General features: G+C 38.3%; 1 long non-coding RNA gene across 1 annotated transcript in view; it reads right to left on the minus strand.

Annotated features, from left to right (window-relative positions):
• Positions 1-492: 492 nt before the first annotated feature.
• Positions 493-25,192, minus strand: part of LOC125961988 (uncharacterized) — an 82,077-nt gene continuing 57,377 nt past the window's right edge. The window contains exons 3-4 of the long non-coding RNA XR_007473241.1: positions 12,137-12,242; positions 493-884 (exon numbers count right to left, since the gene is read on the minus strand). This is a non-coding gene — a long non-coding RNA (uncharacterized LOC125961988). The remainder of the gene's footprint in view (positions 885-12,136; positions 12,243-25,192) is intronic.

The following is a 25,192-nucleotide window of genomic DNA, read 5'->3' on the forward strand; positions in this document are numbered from 1 at the left end:
TTGGAAGTCGGGCCTTTAAAGAGGTGATTAAGAACAAGGCCATTAGGGTGAGCTCTAATCCAATCCGACTGGTGTCCTTATAAGAAGAGGAAATTTGGACACACAGAGAGACACCAGGGGTGTGGATACACAGAGGAAAGACAATGTGAATACATACCGTGAAGGTAGCCATCTGAAAGCCAAGGAGCCTTGAAAGAAACCAAACCTGCCAATACCTTGATCTTGGAATTCTAGCCTCCAAGACTATGAGAAAAATACATTTTTATTATTTAAGCCACTCAATTTGTGGTACTTTGTTGTGGAAGCTCTAGCAAACTAATATAGCTGGTATGGCTCAGTGATCCAGGAACATCATCCCCATGAAAGCAGAACTACAGGAAAATGATCCTTCCACCAGATCAATCTATCCTGATCAAGCAATTCCTCCACAGGTGCATTGCAGAACTTCTCCTGATGCTCCCTGGCTTGCCAGAATCTCAGGATCAACAGAACTTGTGAGTTTTACTATGCCTTCTTTTGATAACCCAGAAGTCCATCTTCAGAAATGGAATCCAGTAGAAATGACACCACAGATAATCAGTCATTTAACTATGCTTGATTAACTGCTCCCACCAGAATAGGACACATCTGGCCCAGACTCTGGACCTCCACTGCATCCTTCAGTCAGAGGTCAGATGCTGCAGAGGATGTCAGGGGACAATGTCTGAGAAGAGAACCTCCTGTCCCTCTTTTTCCCCTAGAAAGCTAGTACGGACCTTCCCAAGAATTGTTATTGCTATTTAACAATTCTTGGAAAATCACCAAGTGATTTTCCTACCCCAGCTCACCCTCAAATGATAAAGGTCTCTCCACCAAGCACTGGATTTTGTCTTCTGTCCTGCAACCTGAAAATAGAAGTGTGTCACTTTCAGAGTTGACCCAGCCTTCCAATAAGCAGACTTCTGAAGATTCCAGGACCACAGGAATACATTCTTTTGAGTTTCATCTAAAGTATTTTTTTCTTTTAATTTTATCACCATTCATTAAGTGAATACACAATGGCCCAAATGGAAATTTGATAGAATTATAATTCTTAAGATAGTGACTATTGTAATGTAAATCTTTTTTCACTTCCATTTTATTTAATTATAAACAGTGTAACTACAGTAAATTTGCTGTTTTGAACAAGTCCAATAAAACACAGCAGGAATTTTTTGCCCCTCTACAATAATTTTGATTTTTTAATATTTTCATTCTACTGCCCTTAGTTAAGTGTCTATATAATAGCTCAAATATAAACTCGATAGATTTACAATTCTCAACGTAGTGCTTTAAAAATATACATTGTGTAAATATAAATCTTATTAATAAATTGCTTCCATTTTATGAGTTTAATTGAAATCTAATTTCAAATGTCTAACTTTAAGGCTTAGATAATGTTAATTTAGTATTTTGTTATTGCTATTTAACAAGTCTTTCTTATTAATCCAGAAACAAATCTTCTAGTTTCAGTGCTATAGTCAGGTAATTATACAGATGTTCAAATAGAAGCTCACTAGAGTAATAATTCTTGGGATATTGTTTTATAACAATAAAAGTTGTAAGTGTTGCTTATTTAAGAATGAAATTTGTGAGTCAATTGCTTCATTCTCTTCTATTTCTAGATAATGGAAGTGTGGTATTTTGGCGTTGGTGTTTGAATTAGTTTCCTGCAGCTGCAGTTACAAATTACCACTGTGAAAGGAAAATCAAAATTGAGTCAGTATTACTAAGAGAGTTCTCTAAAATGGAGCTGGGAAACGACTGAGGAAGTGTGACTTGTGCATGTCTCAGGCAGGATGGAATATGAACTTTGATCACTTATTATCTTAACACAGTCATTCGGAACATCTGCCCAGTATTCCAGAAGCTTAAGATACTTATTGGATGGTGACCCTAAAATAACTCATGGCAACCTATCCCTTAAGGACAAATATTTCCTGTCTTCTGTTATAGTGAATCATATTCTTGCCAGACAACTTTACCAACCATGTAGCTTTTGCCTTTATAAGCCCCTGACTCTTTCTCTTCCCTGAAACACTCTTTAGGTTTTTCCCCAATCTGTGTCTTGCAAACTGCAATCCCTAAGACCACCCCCCCCACCGCTCCCCGCAAATAAACTCTTTTCTTATTTGGAGCCTTCTGTGTTTCTTGGTTGACACTCCGTACTAGTTGCTTAAAATGACAGATTTATTCTCTCACAGTTCTGGAGGCCAGAGTTCAAATCAAAATGTCATCAGAGTTGCACTCCCTCTAGAGACCCTAGGGGAGAATCTTTCCTTGCCTTTTCCACCTTCTGGTGGCGCCCAGCATCCCTTGGCTTCCTTGGCTTGTGGCCACAGTACTCCATTCTCCACCCCCATCTTCACTTTGCCTTCTCCCCTGTGTACACCTTCCCCTCTGGATGTCTATCTAATAAAGATTCCTGTCATTTGATTTAAAGCCCACAAAGGTAGTCCAGGATGATCACCTCATCTCAAGATCCTTAATTACACTTGCAAAGCCCCTTTTTTCAAAAAAGGTGACATTCACAGGTTCCAGGACTTAGAACATGGATAAACCCTTTGGGGAGGGGCAGGGCACCATTTAACCCACTACAGTATTTTACAAGTTGCCCATAACGTAAAGTGTAATGAGAGTTTTACATGAGTAGTCTAGCAAGAAGAGACTTTTGAAACTCGAAGTCAATTTCTGTATACCAAGGGCTATATTTACTCTGGTTGGTAGACTAATATGTTTACCTAAAAGATAGTAATTATTCTTTCTGAAAAAACTGATTAGACTAATATTTATAAAATGAAAAGATAGTAGAATTTGGAGTCAAAATATATTTATTTTTTAGAATGTGTGCCCATGTTAAGGACTGAAAAGATACACAACTAAAATGTAAACAGTGGTGATGGGAGAAGAATGGGAAGTGGAGGGTAGGGAGAATTTCTCATTCTTTCTCTGTATGTACTTGCATTAAAATGCACACACTAGTGCACATATCTGGCATCCAGGTTTTTGTGGCTGCTACCCAGAGGAAACATTCCTTGATACTTTGGCTCTAATGGCCAGCAGGGTTTGTGTTCACAGGTTCAATGGGATGGTAGCAAACAAAGAAACAGTTCTTAACTGATTCATGCCAGAGTTCAGTGCAGAGAGAAAAGAATGAAATGCTCTCTCCTCGCCTTCCCCTGAAAGAGGTATATTTGCACACTTTAAAAACTACTGCCTGAGGGTTCAGTTTCCAGTCAGCCTGCATCTAGATGCTGACTAAGATTCTCCCCTTTGGGACACTGACAGGTCTTGGCACACTCTCAACTACTGGGAGCAACTAAGAACAAAGTAGGCTGCTTGGACAAACCAAAAGGTTTGAGAGACGACCAAGAGGTAGGAAAGAGTTGAATGATAAGATTTGTCTCCTGTATGAGGTCACTCCAAAAAGACTGGGAGAGGTGGTTCTTTTCTCTAACACATACAAACCAAAACAGAGAGCCAAGGAAAACAAAGAAATGAGGAATATGTTCTGAATGAAAGATCAAGAAGAAAAGAGCATTTGAGATGCTTATGCATTTGGGAAGACTCAAAATTACTAAGTTCAAGAATAAAAGTGGATGGAAGTCCTAGCCAGAGCAATTAGTCAAGAAACAGAAATGAAAGGCATCTAAATTGGAAAGGAAGAAGTAAAATCGTCACTATTTGCAAATAACATGATATTATATATAGAAAACCCTGAATACTCTACCAAAAAAAAAAAAAACTGTTAGAACTAATAATCAAATTCAGTAAAGTTTCAGGATACAAAAATCAATATACACGAGGGCTTACACGAGGGCTTCCCTGGTGGCGCAGTGGTTGAGAGTCCGCCTGCCGATGCAGGGGACATGGGTTCGTGAGCCATGGCCGCTGAGCCTGCGCGTCCGGAGCCTGTGCTCCACAACGGAAGAGGCCACAACAGTGAGAGGCCCGCGTACCGCAAAAAAAAAAAAACCTCAATATACAAAAATCTGTTGCATTTTTATACACTAACCAGCAGAAGGAGAAATTAAGAAAATAATCCCATTTACAATTTCATCAAAAAGAATAAAATACCTAAGAATACATTCAATCAAAAACATGAAAGACCAGTACACTAAAAACTATAAGACACTGATGAAAGAATTTGAAGAAGATACAAATAAATGGAAAGATATTCCAAGCTCATGGATTGGCAGAATTAATATTGTTAAAATGTCTACACTCTGCAAAGCTATTTGAAGATTCAATGCAATCCCTATCAAAATTCCAATGATATTTTTCAAAGAAATAGAAGAAACAGTCCTAAAATATGTATAGGACCACAAAGGACCCCGAATAGCCAATGCAATCTTGAGAAAGAAGAGCAAAGCTGGAACCATCACAGTTCCTGATTTCAAACTGTATTACAAAGCTATGGTAATCAAAACATTATAGTATTGGCATAAAAACAGACACATAGATCAATGGAACAGAATAGAGAGCCCAGAAACAAACCCATGTATATATGGTCAATTAATTTACAACAAAGGAGCCAAGACTATACAATGGGGAAAGGACAGTCTCATCAATAAATGCAGTTTGGAAAACTGGACAGCCACATACAAAGGAATGAAACTGGGTCACTGTCTTATACCATACACAAAAATTAACTCAAATGAATTAAAAACTTGAATGGAAGACTTGAAACCATAAAACTCCAGGAAGAAAACATGGACAATAAGTCCCTTGACATCAATCTTGGCAATGATTTTTTAAAATTTGAGACCAAAAGCTAAGACAACAAATGCAAAACTAAACAAGTGGGATACCATCAAACTAAGAAGTTTCTGCTCAGCCAAGGAAACTATCAACAAATGGAAGAAACTACTGGCAAACCTTATATCTGATAAGGGGTTAATATCCAAAACTATATATAAAGAACTCATACATCTCAATAACAAAAAATCAGACAATCTGATTAAAAAATGGGCAGAGGACCGAAATAGACATTTTTCAAAGAAGACATACAGATGGCCAACAGGTACCTGAAAAGATGCTCAACATCACTAATCATCAGGGAAATGCAAATCAGAGACTTGCAAAGAGATATTACCTCACACCTGTTAGAATGGCTATTATCAAAAAGACAAGAAATAACAAGTGTTGGCAATGATGTGGAGAAAAGGGAATCTTTGTGCATTGTTGGTGAGTATGTAAATTGGTGCAGCCACTGTGGAAAACAGTACAGAGTTTCCTCAAATAATTAAAAATAGAACTACCGTATCATCCAGCAATTCTTCTTCTGGATATTTATCAGAAGAAAACAAAATCACCACCCTGAAGACGTATCTGCACCCCCATGTTTATTGCAGCATTATTTACAATAGCCAAAACATGGAAACAACCGAAGTGTCCATCAATGGATGAAAGTTTATCCTCACTATGTGAGTGAGAGATAGATAGATAGATAGATAGATAGAGAATATTGTTCAGCCATAAAAAGGAAGGAAACCCTGCCATTTGCAACAATATGGATGGACCTGGAGGGTATCATGCTAAGTGAAATAAGTCAGACAGAGAAAGTCAAATACCATATGATCTCACTTTTATGCGGAATCTTAAAAAAAAAAAAAAGACTCATAGATATAGAGAATAAAATGGTGGTTGTCAGAAGCAGGGGGTGAGGTTTGGGTAAAGGATGAAGTTGGTCAAAAGTACAAACTTCCAGTTATAAGATAAATAAGTCCTGGGGTTTTAATGTACAGCATGGTGACTATAGTTAATAATACTGTATTATATACTTGAAAGTTGCTGAGAGAGTAGATCTCAAAAGTTCTCATCACAAGAAAGAAATTTATGTTTGTATACCTGAAACTAATATAATGTTATTTGTCGATTATATCTACTTAAAAAATAAAATAAAATTTTAAAAATAAAATGCATGCGTTAAGAAATTAACACACAATAAAGAGAGAGAGAGAGAAATTCAAAATGGCAGAGAGAGAAAATAAGTATAGGAAGTCGACAGTTGGTTCAAAAACCACTCTCCAAGCTACAAATACCCCCGCCCCCTGACAGTTCTCTTCTGGTGGCCCAGCATGTTTTCCCCAGCCAGAGGCAGAACTTCAAAGAGTAAAGCCCCTACAGATGGAGATGGAATCTCAGTGAAGATGAACTTCACCTACTTTATATCTTGTCCCAGGACTTGTGTTAAACTATGGGTACATTCTACTTTTCACAAATTCTGTTATTCTAGGCCTTAAAGATAAACATTTAGAATTGGATTCCAAATTAAACTCATAAAGTGCAAAAAGACCTGTTTTACACATGCAAGTTACACACACATACATGTACACACACACACACACACACACACAGCATACATATGTATGGACTAAGAACTACCATATCAATCATCATTATATGTGCAGGGAATAGTTTTAAGAAAACAAAATTCTGGCCAGGACTATGAGTTACGATCATTTAGATCGTAAAAAATAGAGTGATTTTTTTCCATAGCACTTCTCTGTTCTTTCAAAATATTTGAAGCATTATCTAAGCACAAATATGAAATGTCTGATGGAAAAAATATCCTTTGACTATTTAAAGTGCCTTCTGGATCACAGATTGATTTTCTTCTGATGCATCAAAGTTTGAAATAGATGAACGTGGTGATGTTAGTTTTTCTTTTATTCCAATAATATCCTTCATGGTTACATATGTTTTCCCAACTTGTGCTCTAAACAAACATTCCTTTTCACAGTTACTCTTCCAAAAACAATCCATTAGAAGCTTTTACATGATAAAGATCCAGTCTACATCTTAACTTTATAAATCATATTCTCATGAATACACATGGTAAATTTTATCAACAGATACATTATGATGGCAAAGGAAGAAATGTCATTATTTGGGAGGAAAATTTAAAACTGAGGCTGTCTATGTCTCATATGGACATCAAGGGTCCCTGACGGGTTTTTTTTTTTTTTTTTTTTGCAGTACGTGGGCCTCTCACTGTTGTGGCCTCTCCCGTTCCAGAGCACAGGCTCTGGACGCGCAGGCTCAGCAGTCATGGCTCACAGGCCCAGCCACTCCGCGGCATGTGGGATCCTCCCAGACCGGGGCACGAATCTGCATCCCCTGCATCGGCAGGCAGACTCTCAACCACTGCGCCACCAGGGAAGCCCGAGTTTTTTTAAAATAACAGATGTTTACCCTTGTTTCTGTTCATTGCCAGAATTTTTTGCAACTAACCAGTAAACTAGGGGTCAGCTTATTTCCCCAGAGATATGATTACATTAGTCACTGAGTAAATCTTGAATTAATTTTGTTCCAAAGTTTTCTGAGGAACTCATTAGATAATCTCTGGATCTTGGGAAATTAGGCACAGGGCCTAAATGAATCACCTTCACTGAACCAAAAGGGAAAAAAAATTCAGTAGCAGCAAATATGCTGAAGAATTAACCAAAAGGTTCCCCAAGTCTTAACAAATACGAATTCATAATACACTGAATATTTCTACTATAAAGTAAATAACCAAAACCTATATTTATAGCATCTTATGCTAGATGGGCTGTAAATGTCAAGATCTGGTGTAAACCAGTGATTTACTTGGAGCAGCAGCGTTCTATGTCTAGCAGCCATTGGGGTGATTCTTCAAAAAAGAACCATTTAATAAATGCACAGACTTGACCTAATGCTGTAAGGTGTCACTGACAAATATCTATGATGCTGGAAAGTAATGCCTTTCAAGTACTGGATGAAATTGTAGTTCTCCTCTCACCAACAACCTGCATTCACCTTTTTCTCGCATCACATTTGAATCACATTGAGGAGATAAGCAGAGCCACGTTGTTGAATATTCATTAGCTTCATCCCTGCTAGCCCTCTCAGTGGCACACTCTCTCTAGGTTACTTGTTCCAGAGACCACACACACAGGAAAGCCATACAAGCTACTATTGTTAGTCTCCAACCCCACAGAAATACGCCATCCCCACCCCACAACCAGAACTAGAAAATCCATCTAGCATCATACACTGAGTAGGATTAGAATCAGTTCACCCACTGCATTCCCAGATTGATTTTCTATCACATACTTTTTTTCATAAAATTTCAAAATGGCCTTCAAAGAAGGTACTAATTACTTCCTTCGTTTAACTGCCTAGAAATGAACTCCAAATATAATAATAACAAAACTTTGTTTCATAAATAAACAAGACTGGTCCTGTCCATAGTTTGTATATTTATCCGCAGCAAGTTTAGAACAAAAAGGTTCCATGGGAAATTAGAGTGATATTAAAAGCAAGTCAAAGCAAGTATCAAGTGCACTCAAATAAGTCATGCTACTAATTAGCAGTAAAGAGTCAATGGAATTCAGAAAATCCTTGTAACTTTGAGCTTTCTTTTCATCAATGTGCTATGGAAGAGAAAGGTTTCTTTTCACTGAGATATGTCCTCACTAGAATTTGTTTAATTTCTTTCTAGCAGTGGTAAATGACAATCAAAATCTAAACCCTGACTCTGAGGCCTCTCAACAGCCAGTTTTCACTGGAATATAAAAATCTAATGAAATAAAGTGTATTACAGTGAATAAAAGTGTATTCCAGCTGGCCTTAGTTGCCTTAAAAACCAGAAGAGCTGTGTGAACCCCTTCATAAATTTGCCCCTTTCAGTGAAAGGAGAGGTTACAGACTACAACAGACAATACAGGAGGGCTGGTGTGGCCAAAGGAATTCTGCTCCATGCAGGAAACACGAAGGCCCAGATGTCCAGTTGCCCATAACCCATCAGCACTCACCTCTTTCACATAGTTTCTATAAAGACTTTGCTGGAACAGTCTATATTCATCTTGAAAACAGACACACAAAAAAGAAAGGATAAAGGGAAGAAGGAGAGGGGAGGGAGGGGGAGGGGTAGAAGGATCTTTTCAAGACTGATTCTTTTCAAGATCTGAGAGTTTGATAACTCAGGGCAATTTGCCCTCAAAGAGCAAAAATATCTTTATATTTATGCTATGGAATGACATATTTAGATAATTAGAGAATGAGTAAAATGCTAGGACCATAAAGTTTTTTCCATGGAGAAATATAAAGTCTGTTTTTATAGCCCAAGTGTTGCCCTTTCTCATATCTTTTCAAGTATTTTGCTTACAGTGAATTTTCCCCGAAGTATTACTTATCTGAGCAAACCATCTGAGTTCCATTAGCAAGGCCAGCTGCAACAAAGGTCAGTTCTGATATCAGCTAGTTGCTATGAAGCAAAGGAAATAAAATTCACCATGACCCAAAGGATCATAATATACAACCATTATATATTGTTTAAACTGAGCACTGAAAAAGAAGTTTTAAGAGTAACATTTTATGTGAAATATAGTCTATTAGTCCAGTTTTTAATCTTGTCAAATGTATACATTACAGGAGATTTAACAGAGAAACAAATGCTTGACAAAACTTCCATTCCTAGTGTTTGTAGATCTATAAATTCAAATTGGTTATCAAAAGGTTCTTTTTCAACCTGTGTGGAATTTATCTGTCTGATAATTTATGAACACTTGTTACTCAGGTTTAGAGCTCTTTCTGCATCAACAGCAGATTCACACCAACCAAATGCCTCCGTGAACCCTTTTCTCTCAATACTCTATACAACCCCTCCCAGCCCGCTTTTGTAAATAAAATTCTGCTGGAACACAGCCATGCCCATTCATTTACAAATTTTCTATGGCTGCTTTTGAGCAGACTTTAAAAATTGCAACAGAGAGCCTATATGGTCCAGAAACCCTGAACTATTTACTACCTGGCATTTTAACAAAAAGTTTGCTGAACAGCGTTCTATACCCCATCTACCTATCTTTACTTTCCCAATTTTACTCTCATTTCCTACTGAAATACACATTTCTAATGCCTAATTTATTATAAACCTTAATGATCATTCCTTATATTTTCAGTATTTGCCTTGAAAAAGACTTTCAGTAAATTTTAATTCTTTCCAAGGAAATATGAATTGCTGTTACATTTCATAACATAAACCTTGCTCTTTATCCTCTGCTTGTTCTACATTTACTGGAGTCGCACTTCCCAGTCAGGCCACATACAATCGTGCAGGTTGCTCACTGCACAAAATGGCCCAGCAAAGGGGATGAGCTGAGGCTGGATGCAGCCCACACATCCCTTTTCTAGTCATAAACCTTGACACAATGCTATAACCTTCCACAGGAAAGGCCACCTTCATTCAAAATTGCATAAAGGTCTCTTCTCCTCATTAAGCTTTGCACCCACATGGTTGATTATGCAATGTGCACAAAGGTATCGTATCATCTGATCCAGCAGAACCCTATGTTCTCTTGTTCTTTTTCAGCAGATCTCTGATAGGATCCTAGGAAATGCAGGTAAAATTCCTAAGTAACATTCTGAATGTCCCAACTTTTGCACAATCTAGCCCTGGTATTACGCACAGGTATTCAGCAATTTATAGTGATGAAGTAGGAGCTAGAAGTTGAGAGAGAAGATAAAGGTAAGCTGATTAAATTTATGTTGAGGATGTGAGAAGGTTCTTAATGAGAGAGGAAAATAAGGAAAGAGGTTTACTTGCATAAATCAGTTATATCCTGGCCCAATCTCTGTGTGGAATTTATACATTTCTAGAGTTAAGTAACTATTTAGCAAAAAGAAAAACAGAGAAGAGGAAAGAAATTAATTTCTGGGGGTTGGGAGGGCAGTAGTGGTGGAAAGAAACGGTCTATGAGAAAAGGTAGGTAAAATAATGGTTAAAAGGAGGAAGCTAGGAAAAGCTCATGGAAAATTAGGGTGAGGAAAGGTCAATGATGAGAATTAAAGGGAAAAAGATGATTGGACATGAAGCGAAGGGTCTGAGTATGGAGTGTGAGAAGAGGTTTTGAGATTTGAGTCACAGGCAGAAGAAAAAGGAGAAGAATAACCACAGCTGCAGTTCTAACCTTCCAGCTAACAAGTAATTAAAGATCGTTGATCTATTTTGTCTTAATACAATACGCAATTATCCTAAATATATAATGCGTGATAGCAGAGCTGAAAGAATTTGTATAGAGATCAGTGTCAAAATTTCAAGGAATTAAATATTTAAATATTTTATAATAGGGAAAGAAGATAAAGAATAATGTACAGGAGACTTCCCAGGTGGTCCAGTGGGTGAGACTCCACGCTCCCAACGCAGGGGGCCCAGGTTTTATCCCCGGTCAGGGAACTAGATCCCAAATGAATGCCGCAACTATGAAGCCCGCGTGCTGCAACTAAGAAGCCCGCATGCTGCAACTAAGAAGCCCGCATGCCACAACTAAAGATCCCGAATGCCACAACTAAAAATATCCTGCATGCCGCAACAAAGATCTTGCATGCCACAACTAAGACCCGACATAGCCAAAATAAATAAATAAATAAATATTTTTTTAAAAAAAGAATAATGTATAAAGTTAGATTTGCATTTTATGTTTTTCTCAAGAAGTCTCTAACTTTACACATTTAGATCCTTTATTCAGCCTCTCTTGAAATAAATATAATTCTGATTATTCAAACTATTATATTGAACTTATGAAAAGGTTTTGAAGATGATTTATGGCTTACCAGTTAGAAAGTGAATTATTTTACAAAAAAAAATTAAAAATGAATTAGCCCGTAGCAGCTCTAAACTGAACATTACAAAGTGATTATGTGAGTCACATACTTGAGTTTGAAGTATTATCAAGTCTTGAACTAACAAATTAGCTGACTATTCTAAACCCCATGTTCATAGAAGTATTAATGATAAAAAAAATAGTGACCCAAATAGTGACCCACACATTCAGAAAGTTTATGGGGAAAATACCCTTTTTTAACTTGTTCCGCAATTTTACAAGGTTTGAAGTGGGCCTCTCCTAAAGGAACCACCCTTCCATTATGGGAGGCCTACCTCCAGCTATGTCACCTCACCATCGAGATCATACCTTACTGTATGTGACCTAAATAGAACGATGGAACCACAAGACCAATTTCAGCACAATATCACATCCAAAAGAAATAAAATTTGGATATTGTTTTGTTTTCCTTTTTGTCTTAACTTTCTTTTGTTACACAACAAATTACCACAAATTTAGCAGCTTAAAACAACAACTCTTAATTCACTCACAATTCCGTAGTTCTGACGTCCGGCATGGTGTGACTGGGTCCTCTACTCAGTGAATCACGAAGCAGAAATAAAGGGGTCAGCTGAGCTGAGTTTTCATCTGGAGGCTCTGAAAAAAAGAAAATCCACTTCCAAGCTCATTCTATTGTTGGCAGAAGTTAGTTCCTGGAGGTTTTATGACTGAGGTCCCTGTTTTCTTGTTGGCTGTAAACCAGGGCATCTGTAACTTATAGAGGCCTCCCACTGTTCCCTGACAAGTGGCCCTTTCCATAACACGGCATTTGTTTCTTTAAGGCCAACAGGAGTATGTCTCTGCTGCCTTGAAACTCTGACTTCTGAAACCAGCCGGAGAAAACTCTCCACTCTTAAAGGGCTTCCCTGGTTAGTCCAGGCCCACCCAAGATAATCTTCCTTTTGCCATATAGTGTAATATAATCATCTCATCATATTCACAGGTGCCACCCACACCCCCAGGGAAGAGTATTATATAAGGGTGAGGGTCATTGGGAACTATCTTAGAAATCTACTTGCCAGTTTTGTTCCAATTTTATTCATACTATAGAGTTGGTGACACTGCCATGAAATGTGCACTCTCATATGGCCAGAAACTACCCTCTCAGCAACTTCTCAACATAATAATCCTCCATCAACCATGGCAGTTATCCTCCTGAAAAGCACAGTAGTTGGCAAGACAGCAGTTGGTAAAATCAGGATCTTACAAAGGAAATGATATTGGGGGAGCAATGAAAAAGTCATTAAATATGCATTAGGGTCTGTATATTCTTTACTAAGGCATTTGCTTCCTAAATAAACTATGTTAGTTGGTCAACGTTAAACTGTTTGAATAAACAATTGTCCTGACTCATCTTTGATTATTCAGGGAACAGGTCTGCAGACATCATGATTTGCTAAGATTTGTAAACTTTCACTTGTTTAATTTGCTTTTAAAATTTTACTCTTTTATAAAGCTTCTTGGATCAGCTCTTGCAAGCTTATAAATCTAATATCTTTTGCACTTGCAGTTTCCTTTATTCTTTTTCACAAGTTACCACAAAATGTTTGTGTGGCTCCCTAGCTTAACATGTTATTTTCTGGATCTGATCTATTATCCATATCACTGCACTAGCCTCAGTGCCTGTATCTTCAATAAATACTTGTTGAAAGACTGACTGACTGAATGAATGAATGATTGAATATTGAGAGGGTACAGTACAAAGAGATGTCTCTACTCTTTCCTAAATCTAAGTGAAAAGGGAAAAAATAATTATCACACTCTTTTAAAAGAGTTGGACTGAACTATATATACATAAAAAGATCATGAATTTTTAATTTGGGGCATATTGATTAAAATTTTTTTGTTTATTTCAGAACAGCATCTAGCAGTGGTGGAACTTCTCAGGTATAAATGAAGAAAGGGAAGTGTGATGTGAATTTTATACGTCTACTTGGCTGGACCACAGTGCCCAGATATTTGGTCAAGGGTGTTTCTGATGAGATTAACATTTACATCAGTGGACTGTGAGTAAAGCAGATTGCCCCACATAATGTGGAAGGGTTTCATCCAATCAGATGAGGATCTGACTAGAACAAAATCTGACGTCCCCTGAGCAAGAGGGGATTCTGCCAGCTTGAGGGCCCACCCTGCAGATTTTAGACTTGCCAGCCTCCATAATCACATGGGCCAATTCCTTCAAATAAATCTCTGTCTCCATTTCTCTTTCTCTCTCTCTCTCTCTCTCTCTACACACACACACACACACACACACTATTGGGGTTCGGTTTCTCCAGAGAACCCTGGCTATTACAGGAAGTCTCAAGGAGGCACATCCACACTCTCAAAGTGGGAGCCTGTTCTACTGGGAACCCTATCTCCCTCACAGCAGCTGAGGCTTTGGTGTTGAGCCAGGGTCACCATCTGGGTTGGACTGTCCCCTGGTCAACTTGACATCATTGCCACCCTCTCCAAAGGTCTCTTATGCATCACAGAACACAAACCGGGAACTCCATTTCCAGAATCCACTTCCTTGTATGATTATAAGTTAGAGTCTACCAATGAGAGGCATTTGCGTGAGATCTAGAAGGCAGAAGAGATGGAGAGGCTATTACCTTCTGGAGGCAGTTGCAGGCAGTTGTAGATAGACACATGAGCTGACATGAGGATCAAAGTAACCTGAGCTTCTTTCAGAATCATGGAAATCACTGCTGTGGGCTGAGATCATCAGTGCAGCTTTCCTGCCCTTTGCTCCTGCAGTGCTTTCAACAGTTACATACGCCTCTATTTCCCTGTCTTGAAACCCTTCCTATTCAGAATGCACACAATGCCTCTGTGTTCTGACCAGACCCAGACTACACCACTGATACATTCTTTTGGATGAAAGGGAGAGGAAGCTCTTCGTTCTTTCCATTATGCTAATCTATCAGATGGGGTATAATAACTTGGAACTCTAAGATGGATCGTAATCCTCGTCCACCCAGAAATTCCCATGACTCCTATGAAAGTGGGTCTACTCTTCACCCTCCTGTCTAAATCCATAGGCCTGAGATCACTGGGGAGAAGCAGCAAGACTCTCTATAGAGCAGGAATGAGGTGTTTCCCCTGGCAAAAATATCTCCTATTACACTTCCCTTGGAAGAGCAGGTTCCAACCTGTCTTATACAATCGTGATTAAGACACTAAAACAGTTCTTCCCAGAACAAAGAAGATAAATTGATAGTTTCATCTTTAAAAATCAAATTGCTGACAATACTAGAACAACAGTTTATCCTTCTTAAATATCTCTGTGCATTGTGTCTGTTTTCTTTAATTCCATCTCACAGGTATCTCTTACAATAGGATAAACCTTAAACTCTTAACTATGACAACCTGGTCCATGTGGCCTCTGCATAACATCTCAGACTCACTTCACTCACTCTGAATTCAGGCCTCATTAGCCTCTTTATGATATGAGTCAACCCTGTTCCTTTGGGTCTTACGGCCTTTGCACATTCCATTCTCTCTGCCTGAAAACACTCCCATGGATTCGGACTCTACCTTCATACCCTTTGTCTCAATAATTTCTACTCACTCTCCAGCTCTCCTTTTAAACATCACTTCCACAGGCAGGTTTCTTCATCCTGTTATTCACACTTATATTATTGCACTTTGCAGTGCTTATTACAACTACAATTTACTAATTTTCAAAATATCTTTCTTCCCTTCTAGATGATAGCTTCCTGGTGTTACATTTTCACCACTGCATCCCTGGTACCTGGCATGTTAAGCAAATAGACCTTAAATACGTATTGAATAAAAGAAAAAAAAGAGAGGGAGGGAACAAGGAAGGAAGAAACAAACGAACAAAGGAACGAAGGAAAGGGAGGAGGAGATGTGGTGGTTAAAATTAAATTCACCATAAATCAGTGATATTTCAGGCAGCACTATAGAAAAAGGAATCTATGGATTGACTGGAGAAAAAAAGACCTTCACAGAAAGCTAGAGAAGTGTTCTGTCTGGCAAAAGATTAATACAGTGCTAGATCACTAAAAGAAACCACGTTTTTTTAAGATGGTGATGATGACAGAAACTGGAGAGGGTTCTGTGTTTCATCTGCAGTTTGGGGAAGATAAATAAGTTTTTAAATAACGTAGGCAGACACCGGTGGGCCAGCAGAAACCGCACTGCCTCCACTTTGGGAAACACTTGGCTGCCACTATTCCCAACGGGCCTCCGAGGACTATGTCAGTGCACAATGGCTCCAGCCTTTTCTGGTTCTTGGCAATATAGAATAGCCTGAATCAAAGGGCAGGAAACAAAACAGTCATGGACTCTTCTCCCCAGTGCACAAAAGTAGCCACTTGCCACATGAAAAGGAAAGAAGAGAATCCATTATGTCGCCTGCTGAGAATATGTTTAATGAGAGTAGCTCGTTTGAATCAATTTGTTCCGCAATATCTACTCGATTCCTATTATTACTCTCCAACTTCTTCATTCTACCCTTATAACTACCCCCCAAAAGTCAACGTCTCCCAGGGATTTGTGTGTATGTGTGTGTGGTGGGTCACAAGCAGAAGGAACTTGGCACCACAATCACAATTAGATAAGTCAAGCCAGGTCAAAGAGAAAGGTTGGGTCAAGAGGAAATGGTAGATACACAGTGAAGGGTACACTTCTTTAGAACTAGATATATGGACACTTGCCAGTGCTACACAACTGCTTATTGTGTGGAAGAATGCCAAAATGTGACAGCAAGAAATTTCCACAAGTAAAAAAATAAAAGTCTTTCTATGAGGGCTTAATGCACTGAAAATAAAAACCAATGCAATTTTATGGCTTTAAATTATAGGAAAGACAACTGAGTGAAAAAGAGAAATATAGCTTAAAAATTATGTGTACTGAAGAAAAAGCATACACACTATATAGAACAAAGGTGCTACATCCAAGACATGTAATATTCTAAAGTGCAAAGTATTTAAATCTTTCCAGTTCTCTGAGGGAATGAAAGAATCAAACATACATATATGATACACAAATACACATTGATGTTATAAGGAAAATAAGGGGAAACGTCTTCATAAGGATTTTGATGAGAATTCTTGGCCATGAGACTACACTTTAGCTTTCAGAGTTTTTATTCTCATATTGATTGTTCTTTTCTACTTTTCTTACATGACTCTGTTATTCAGGGCGTCACCTGAGTCTTGATCACTTTCTTTCCTAAATCTGCACAATCTTCCAAGATATTTTCTGTGCTATGAACCATTTTCATTTATTCATAGTAATTGCCAATATCTAATCTATTTCTTTAAATGTTTCAGTTCCTTAAATTTCCTCCAAGCCACAATAAGTCATCCTTCAGAAAGACAAGGGAAAAAAAAACACTAAAAAATTTCTTTAAATATCTATTTCTTCCATGTTACCTATATGTCATTTGGAAATTTTGTCCAAAAGTCCCACTTATAGTAATTATTCTTTTTTTTTCTCAAAGCATGAAGTCTGGCTTTGTATGTAGTTCAGTTTGCTATTGCCTCTGATGCAATATTGTGCAGATTGATTATGCAGAATGATTGATTCTCTCCAAATTTTCACCCATTGTAATAAAGCACTTTCAATTTCAGTCAGTGGGCTAGTGGAAATACATGGAGGAAATATAATTGCACATTTTTTCTTCTACAGATCACAGCTTTTCCCATTTGTTGGTAACAGATAATTTTGAAAAACCGACACTGAAACACACTGTTCCCAATCTCTATTGCAACTATGTACTCTTAAAAAAAAAAAAAAAAAAAAAAAGGCCCTGGAGGAATTCTTTGAAGAATTAATGCATCACTGTATGTTAATAGCATATGCTCAATAAATATAGATAAACATGTCATGAATGGATTAATAAGTTAAGATAGATTAGAGAGAGAGTGTATATATGCGTGTGTCTTCGTCTGTTTGGCTGCTGTAACAACATACTATAAGCTGGGTAGCTTATAAACAACAAACACTTATTTTTTATGGTTCTGGAGACTGAAAAGCCAAAATCATGGTGCCAGCATACCTGGCATTTGGTGAGAGCTTACTTCCTAGATGGCCATCTTTTCACTGTAAACTTGCATGGTGGAAAAGGGGCAGGGAAGCTTTATCAGGCCTCTTTTATTAAGAGCACTAATTCCATTCTTGAGGGCTCTGCTCTCATGACTGAATCACCTCCCAAAAGCCCCTACCTCCCAATACCATCACCTTGGGGGGTTAGGATTTCAACGCATGAATTTGGGGGAGACACAGACATTCAATCTAAGGTAGACAGATTAGATAGATAGACAAACAGATAATAGAGGATAGGAAGACAGATGATAGATAGATAGATGATAGATAAATAGACAGAGAGACAGATAGGTAGGATTTGTTGAAAATGAACATGCATGGAACAAACTTATGGAAATAATGATTCAGTAGGTGAACCTGAGAATCCACTGATTCTGATGACCCTTCTGGTCAAAGATAGATATAGGGAGGGAATCTCTATCTCTGGCCCAGCCTCTGAACACAACATCTGACTCTAAGGGCAGAAGAACCATAAGCAGTAAGAAAAAGCTGCCTCCCTCAGAATATGCTGGGGCCTAAGAAAACCTGCTCTATGAGCCCTCCAACAGATCTTAACACAAAAGGAGAGAGAGTCCTTCAGTCCCATTCTCCCGTTCCAGCATAAATCATCACACCCTGAGGGCTTTGGGCCATGGTCTATGGAAAAAACTCGACTCTGGAGCACCTTCTTCCTGGAGTGAGACAAATCAGCAGCAAGCCAGTAGGTTTGGGCAGCACCCCCAGCAGCTACCACAGCATGCCAAGAGCAGACTGAAGTACCCAGTGGAGTGGCACGAGGTTGTAAAATATTGCCCAGCACCTGGAAACACTCCCTGGGGAGTCACGGGACACTTAAGAGAACTGTCCTGGGGTTGAGAGTCTCCTTTGAGCAGATGGAGGATAGAGCCAGACTGATAAATGATATATGTGCTCAAGAAAAGAATCTGAGAAATGTTTCTATGGAGAAAATCCTTGCTTTTATTCCTATCCCATATATAAGAAAATAACCGTTTTTAGAAGTAGTATATCTGGGTCAGATAGAGTATCCATCTTTGCATTAGGATCATGCAAAAACACCTCCTCTCCTTTTTGTCAACGACACTGTTTATCCGGATAATAAGAGAGACAAATTACAGGACTTTCCTTTCAGGTGATAAATAAATTAAGTAGCATACCAGACAAGATTTTCTTAGTTAAAAGCAAAATGAACACATGAATCATTGGTCTGAATAACTCAAGAAGAAAATTATCTTATATTTACCTCCTTTTCAATTTGAGCTGTACAATTTGACATAAGTTGCCCACAAGCCAACTATTTTGGTTATGTTTGTTTTTAATAAAGCGCTAACACTCATTTTTCATTTCTCTAATGTTTCAGAATATAGTTTAAACCACTTAAAATTGAAAGAGGATGTTTAAAGCATTGATGTATGAGGGATATTTCTAGTTCTCTTCCTCCCACTACCCTTCCCAGGCCCACCTCTTTAACTCCCATTTCAATACAACCTTACTTCACTCCAGCTAATCCCTATCCCTGTCCTCACTTTCAAAGTTACACTTCTCGAAAGCATTGTGCACATTATTTCCTTCATTTCCTCACCCCTCATTCACTCCTCGACCCACTCTAGTCTGGCTTCTACTCTCACCAAAACCACCCTCCCTAAGATCATCAATTATCTCCATCTCCAATGGGCATGATTTCTCTGAAGAATTTTAGAATGCTGACCACTTCTCTCTCTCACTTCTATGACTCTACCTTTTTACCTCTCCAGCCACTCCTTTTCTAGCTCAGCTCCAGACTTCTCCTCATCTACCAGCCTTTAAATGTTGGCTTTCCTCAAGTCTCCAGTCATGGGTCCCCTTCTCCTCCCACCCTACACCCGTGATTGCACTCCCAGTGCCTCAAGAGCTAGGCAGGTAACCTAATCCAGTGAAACAGACCAGGAAAAGCCCTCCAATGAAGGAAAAATCTACCATCTCGAAGGGAAACCCAGCCCCAGTTCATTACTGACTTGCAGGAATGTGACAGAAATGTTGCTTCCTAGCTTCAATGACTATATAAACATCAACTCTCAATTACTTATCTCTAGTGTAGACTTCCTTTCAAAACTCCAGAGATATACATTCAAACACCTACCCAATATTTTCACTTGGATGTCTCAAAAGAGTTTCATACCCAACACACCCAAAACAGAATTCATGATCTTCCAACCTGGTCCTCCTGGAGAGCAGACTCATTTTATTGTCTACAATAAATGGCATCACTACGGTTACTAAATCTAGCTGTTGAGTACAGTGGAGCATCATTTACCCAGTTGTTAACAACATATTCTCAGAGCACTCAAAGTACATGTTTTCAGAATATATGTGTATATATGTACATGAATATGTGTATAAATATAAATTTGAGATGTGTGTATAACATACATTATATATAATTTATATATGTCACTTATGTATATGTGAAATATATATGTGTTTGTATCAGTAGTATAGCACTAGTGCTTCCAGAATATAGTAAAGAATTATGTTAGAAAATATTGGTAAGACTTGGAATTGACTCAGAATAGAGTAACTTACATGACAGGCACAGTGAGGAAGGTTCCCACTCAATATAAGGCAGAATGTTTTATCTACAAGGCTGGTCTGATAAGTGCAGTGATGCCCAGGTTCCCCTTGAGGAAGGAAAGATTTATTCCGCTAGTTGCAGGAGAAGATAACCTTCAGTTTTTAACCCTTTTTGAGGATTGCCTCAGCTGACCCAAGATCCAATGATTAGTCAATAAGAGGGCATAAATGTCTAGCACTCTACTTAAAACTCATGACAACTCTGACGGGCTACTGCAGACCTGAGCTTGCCGTGGGTTCATTTGAAGCTTTCATTGGGACTGCATGACGGCTTGACTTCTCCCTCTGCCCAATCCTGCCTCTTTCCCTCCCTTCCCCAGGTGATGATCTGATAAATGACCTGCACCCTAATTCCTCCTCTGAGTTTGTTTCAAAAGTAAACTGACTTGGGACACTTGCCAAATATAGAATGGCTTGCATCTTAAAGAATATGGGACCATTGCCAGAAATATCCAAAGATGGGACAATTATTTTGAAATGTTACAGAAAAGATGCATCTATTGGATGTCGTCTATATATGATTTTAAGTTTTGCACATTAGAAGTCATACTTAATATACTTTATATGTAGAGTACTTTATAGCTTTTACATATTATCTCATTCAAGCACAAAAAACAGATGAAGCAGAGAGAGTATCAGCCCCATTTACAGAAGAAACTGAGGTTCAGAAATATTATTTGGCCCAAGGTCACATATTCATTAAATTAACAGTCTAGTGCTTGAATTAAGTTTTTTCTCATTTCTCAACTTACAACCGAGGCTTCTTTCACTGTGTCAATTATGAGAAAGGACTATGGGTTTTCACAAAAGTATTGTCTAACCAAAAATTATATTAACTTTTTAATTTGCTCTGCCATTGCCAGTATTTTAATGGGTATTTTTAAAAAAATCATTGAAAACACAGCTGTGTTTCCATTTGCCAGGTATAAGTAATTCCATCCAAGAATTTTGATGGGAACTTTGAGACTTATAAGAGTCCTTTATTATTTCATTTGGTTCCACATGACAGCCTGCCTTTCTGCTCAGTTGTATAGGCATGTCCTATGACATACCTGGCAGCACACATTTCACAGACTCCAGACTGCCAGGACCAAAGCCAGAGGTCTTGGAGTAAAATTCTGGATATTCATAAGAACATTACAATAGCAGATGAGGGAAGCTTTGTACAAACTATTTCTGAAATTAAAAGTTAGCAATATAGACTCTATCCTAGCATCCACCATGCTGGACAAAGCAAAGACTAGTCCTTTGGGTTGTTGGAACTTGAGACCTTGTGGTAGACAGACACTTGAACAAAGCCCTGCAAAGGCCACAATCATCTTGAGAGTTACATTAGAGTCTTAGAATGGTTAAAGCACTTGCCTACACTCTGAAGAGAGGCAATAACATCTTTCCCTAGCTCCAGATTATGTCCTTTGAAACAACAGTATAATCCAATAATCTGACAAGAGCATAACTGAGACAGAAGTTTACGTGGAATCTGACCAGACTCCATTTAGCCTTTTAATCAATGAAGACTAGGCCTTTCAATAACATGTTTTTTGTCAGACAGAATTTCCATCCCAGAAGGAGAAATGACAGTTTCAAACTAGATTATATGGAACTCCCTTGGAGGATGCCACAAGAACAAAAGCAGGTACCCATGTTAAGAGGGTGGCAAAGATATACCCACTCCTACTTCAATTTCATATTGATCTTTCTTATAAACTTTCACTAAAACATGTTACACACATTTAGATGGGGAAAGTTTGAAACTACTCCAATAAGTGACACAAAGCTGGGGTTTCAAGGCTGGTGTGCCTACCAGATGCCTCCTTTCCAGGAGGTGTTAAGGTCTGGCTTTGAGACTGGGTCCTGTCACTCCCCAGCTGTGTGAGACAGGGCAACTTACCTGAGCCTCAGCTTTTCATCTAGAACTTGTGGCTAATAATACCACCCTCATGGGGTAGTTATAAAGACCTCATGAACTATTATGTGCCAACATCCATCACCACAACTTCCTCAGATGTGGTAGCATCTTCTGACTCTGCAGCTCCGCAGTTGCTGGTGCAGCGGCTCCATCTGCCCTCTTCAATCCCCAGAGCCACCCGGGCTACCATCAGAACTTCCAGCTTCTCAGACATCCGTCAGCAGTGACAGAGGCTTTAGTCATTTTCATCACCACCATCATTGTTATTAATCACGCTATCTGCTATTTATGTATACAATGATGTACACAGTTGTCTTCCTGAAAATGAGGAGTATGAAATCTGGGAGGCAATAGAACACTTCATATGTGGGTTCTGGAGTCAGACTGCCTTGATTTGAATCCTAACTCCACAACCTATTAGCTGCGTGATCACAGGCAAGATATTTAATTTTTCTAAACCTCACTTTTCTTTTCTATAAAATGGGCACAAAAATGGTACCCACTCCCTAGTGTCATTATAAAAATTAAATTAGACAATCCATGTAAACTTCATGGAACACAATAAGTACTCAATATATGCTAGCTAGCTATTATCACTGTAGCACCTTACTAGAGTAACCCTGTTTTTAAATGTCATGTTTCAGGTGGCAGAGTCTTATGAATTAAAACGAGTAAGAAATATTAAGTGAAAATTCAAGAATGTGCACATTACATATAATTTTTGAGTTTAAAAAGAGAGAAATATCTCTAGATACTTATCTGCAGAAAAACAGACCTCAGGGATTTCCTCTGAGAAGGGAAACCTGGGAACTAAAGAAAAGGAGTAGAAAAGAGACATGTTTTACTGTAGACTATTTTTACTCTGTGAGTTGTTTAATATGTGTGGGAACTACCTAGTCCAATAAATATAACATTAAAAATGAATCTTTTCTTCTAGTTTCACTACAGATAGTATTTGGAAAGTGTCATCAAGATACTGTTGCTTTCCAGGGACCTATTATAATAATCACAAAGGTATTGATTGGAAGAACTTTGATTGCAATGGTATCTCACAAAATTGTTCCATTTTACAGATTTTCATTGATTAAATCAGTTACTTCTTTGACAGGGAAGCATATGAATTTCAATTCAGATATCAGAAAGTTAATACATAAAAATTATGCTATATTTTATTTAAGGAGCATTAACCAAAATTTTCAATTAATGAGAATATAATTCTGCACCTGATATTCAGTAACTCACCACATATTCCCGCCCGCTCTCTACCACTCTACCCCATTATTTCCAAACTGATTCCAGAAAACTGAGTTAATGTGTAAGGAAGACATTTTAAAAACTGTCCTGGACTTCCCTGGTGGTACAGTAGTTAAGAATCCACTTGCCAATGCAGGGGACATGGGTTCGATCCCTGGTCCGGGAAGATCCCACATGCTGTGCAGCAACTAAGCCCCTGCACCACATCTACTGAGCCTGCACTCTAGAGCCTGCGAGCCACAACTACTGAGCCCACATGCCACAACTACTGAAGCCTGCGTGCCTAGAGCCCGTGCTCCACAATGAGAGAAGCCACCACAATGAGAAGTCCGCACATGAGAATGAGAAGCCCCTGCTCGCCACAACTAGAGAAAGCCTGCACACAGCAGCAAAGACCCAACACAGCCAAAAATAAAAATAAATTAATTTTAAAAAAGTAACCGTCCTTGCTATGTTTTCTATTTCTTCTATGAAATCTCATTCAACCCTCATAGATGGCCTTCTCTCCTACAGGAATGTTGTCTATAATTTATTGGTTGATTTCAATATGTCAGACAGTGTTTTGAACACATTCTATGCATTTTCACTTACACTGCTCTCAAGAACAAAAGACTATTTTTAAAATTCAGTAACAGAGTATAAAAACAGCAAAACCACACACCAAATAAATGACTAAATGTAAGATAAGACTATGAGGTTGCAAACCTGTGCTTTTCATCTTTCAAAAAAAAAATACTACTCACAGTTATTGCCTGTACCTCTCATTGAACACTTAACATGTGCTACTTTGAATGATTTCTTTTCTGTTTTGTTTCTGTTTAACTTTTGCCCATGTTCAGTCATCCTAACTCAATTTTATAGTCCTTACAGGAAAGAACCTTGTCTTTTGACCCCTTTGTATTCCTAGCAGTTAGTATTGGACCAAAAGAATAACATGGGGATGACAGGGTTATGGTGATGATGGTGGTGATGGTTAGAATGACATAATGACAAAGCCCACTGGGTGAGATTTGGGGTAGGCACTCTAGGCTGAAGTGTACTTATTCATTCAACATGTATTGTCTCAATATCCACTTTAGGCCAAGCTAGTGCAGTCTCTGGACATAAGGATAACAAGGTACTATAAATCTATGATGAAAAAAAAAACACTTTATGGAGTGCTTTTGGGGTACAGAGGGTGACTAGTATATCCAGAGAAGAGAAAAAGACTCTGTATTCCAGGTATACATTTATAGTCAAAGTCTACATTGCTACAATCTAAGCCAAGTTAAGGGCTTTGTATGCATTATTTCAATTAATCCTAGCTAAAACTTTGTCTGTTTGGTATTATTACCTCCTCTACGCAAATGAAAAAAAGTGAAGCTCACTTTTCCTAGGATTTTAAGTGTTAGAGTTAGGATTTGAGATTCTAGCCCCAGAATCTGAGCTATTAACTGATGTTTGACCTGTCTTTTTCTAAGACCTATACTATAAAATGAAAAACATTCCATTTGAAGTCATCTGAAAGTTCCACAAATTGTACAAAAACCAACCAACCAACCTGTATGTTAACACTGAGCAAAACCCATCTAGTACAGCAGCAATAACTCTAGCTGAAAAGAATTTGGGGGATTCTTACAACTCTACTGTGTACATGGCAACCTGTGCTATAGAGTAGAAGAGGAACATTGTCTGAAACTCTACTCTGGAGTGGGCTTGCCTACTAAGAAGTCAAAGGAGA

This window comes from Orcinus orca, chromosome 18 (genome assembly GCF_937001465.1).
Source record: "Orcinus orca chromosome 18, mOrcOrc1.1, whole genome shotgun sequence".
NCBI classification, from domain to species: domain Eukaryota; kingdom Metazoa; phylum Chordata; class Mammalia; order Artiodactyla; family Delphinidae; genus Orcinus; species Orcinus orca.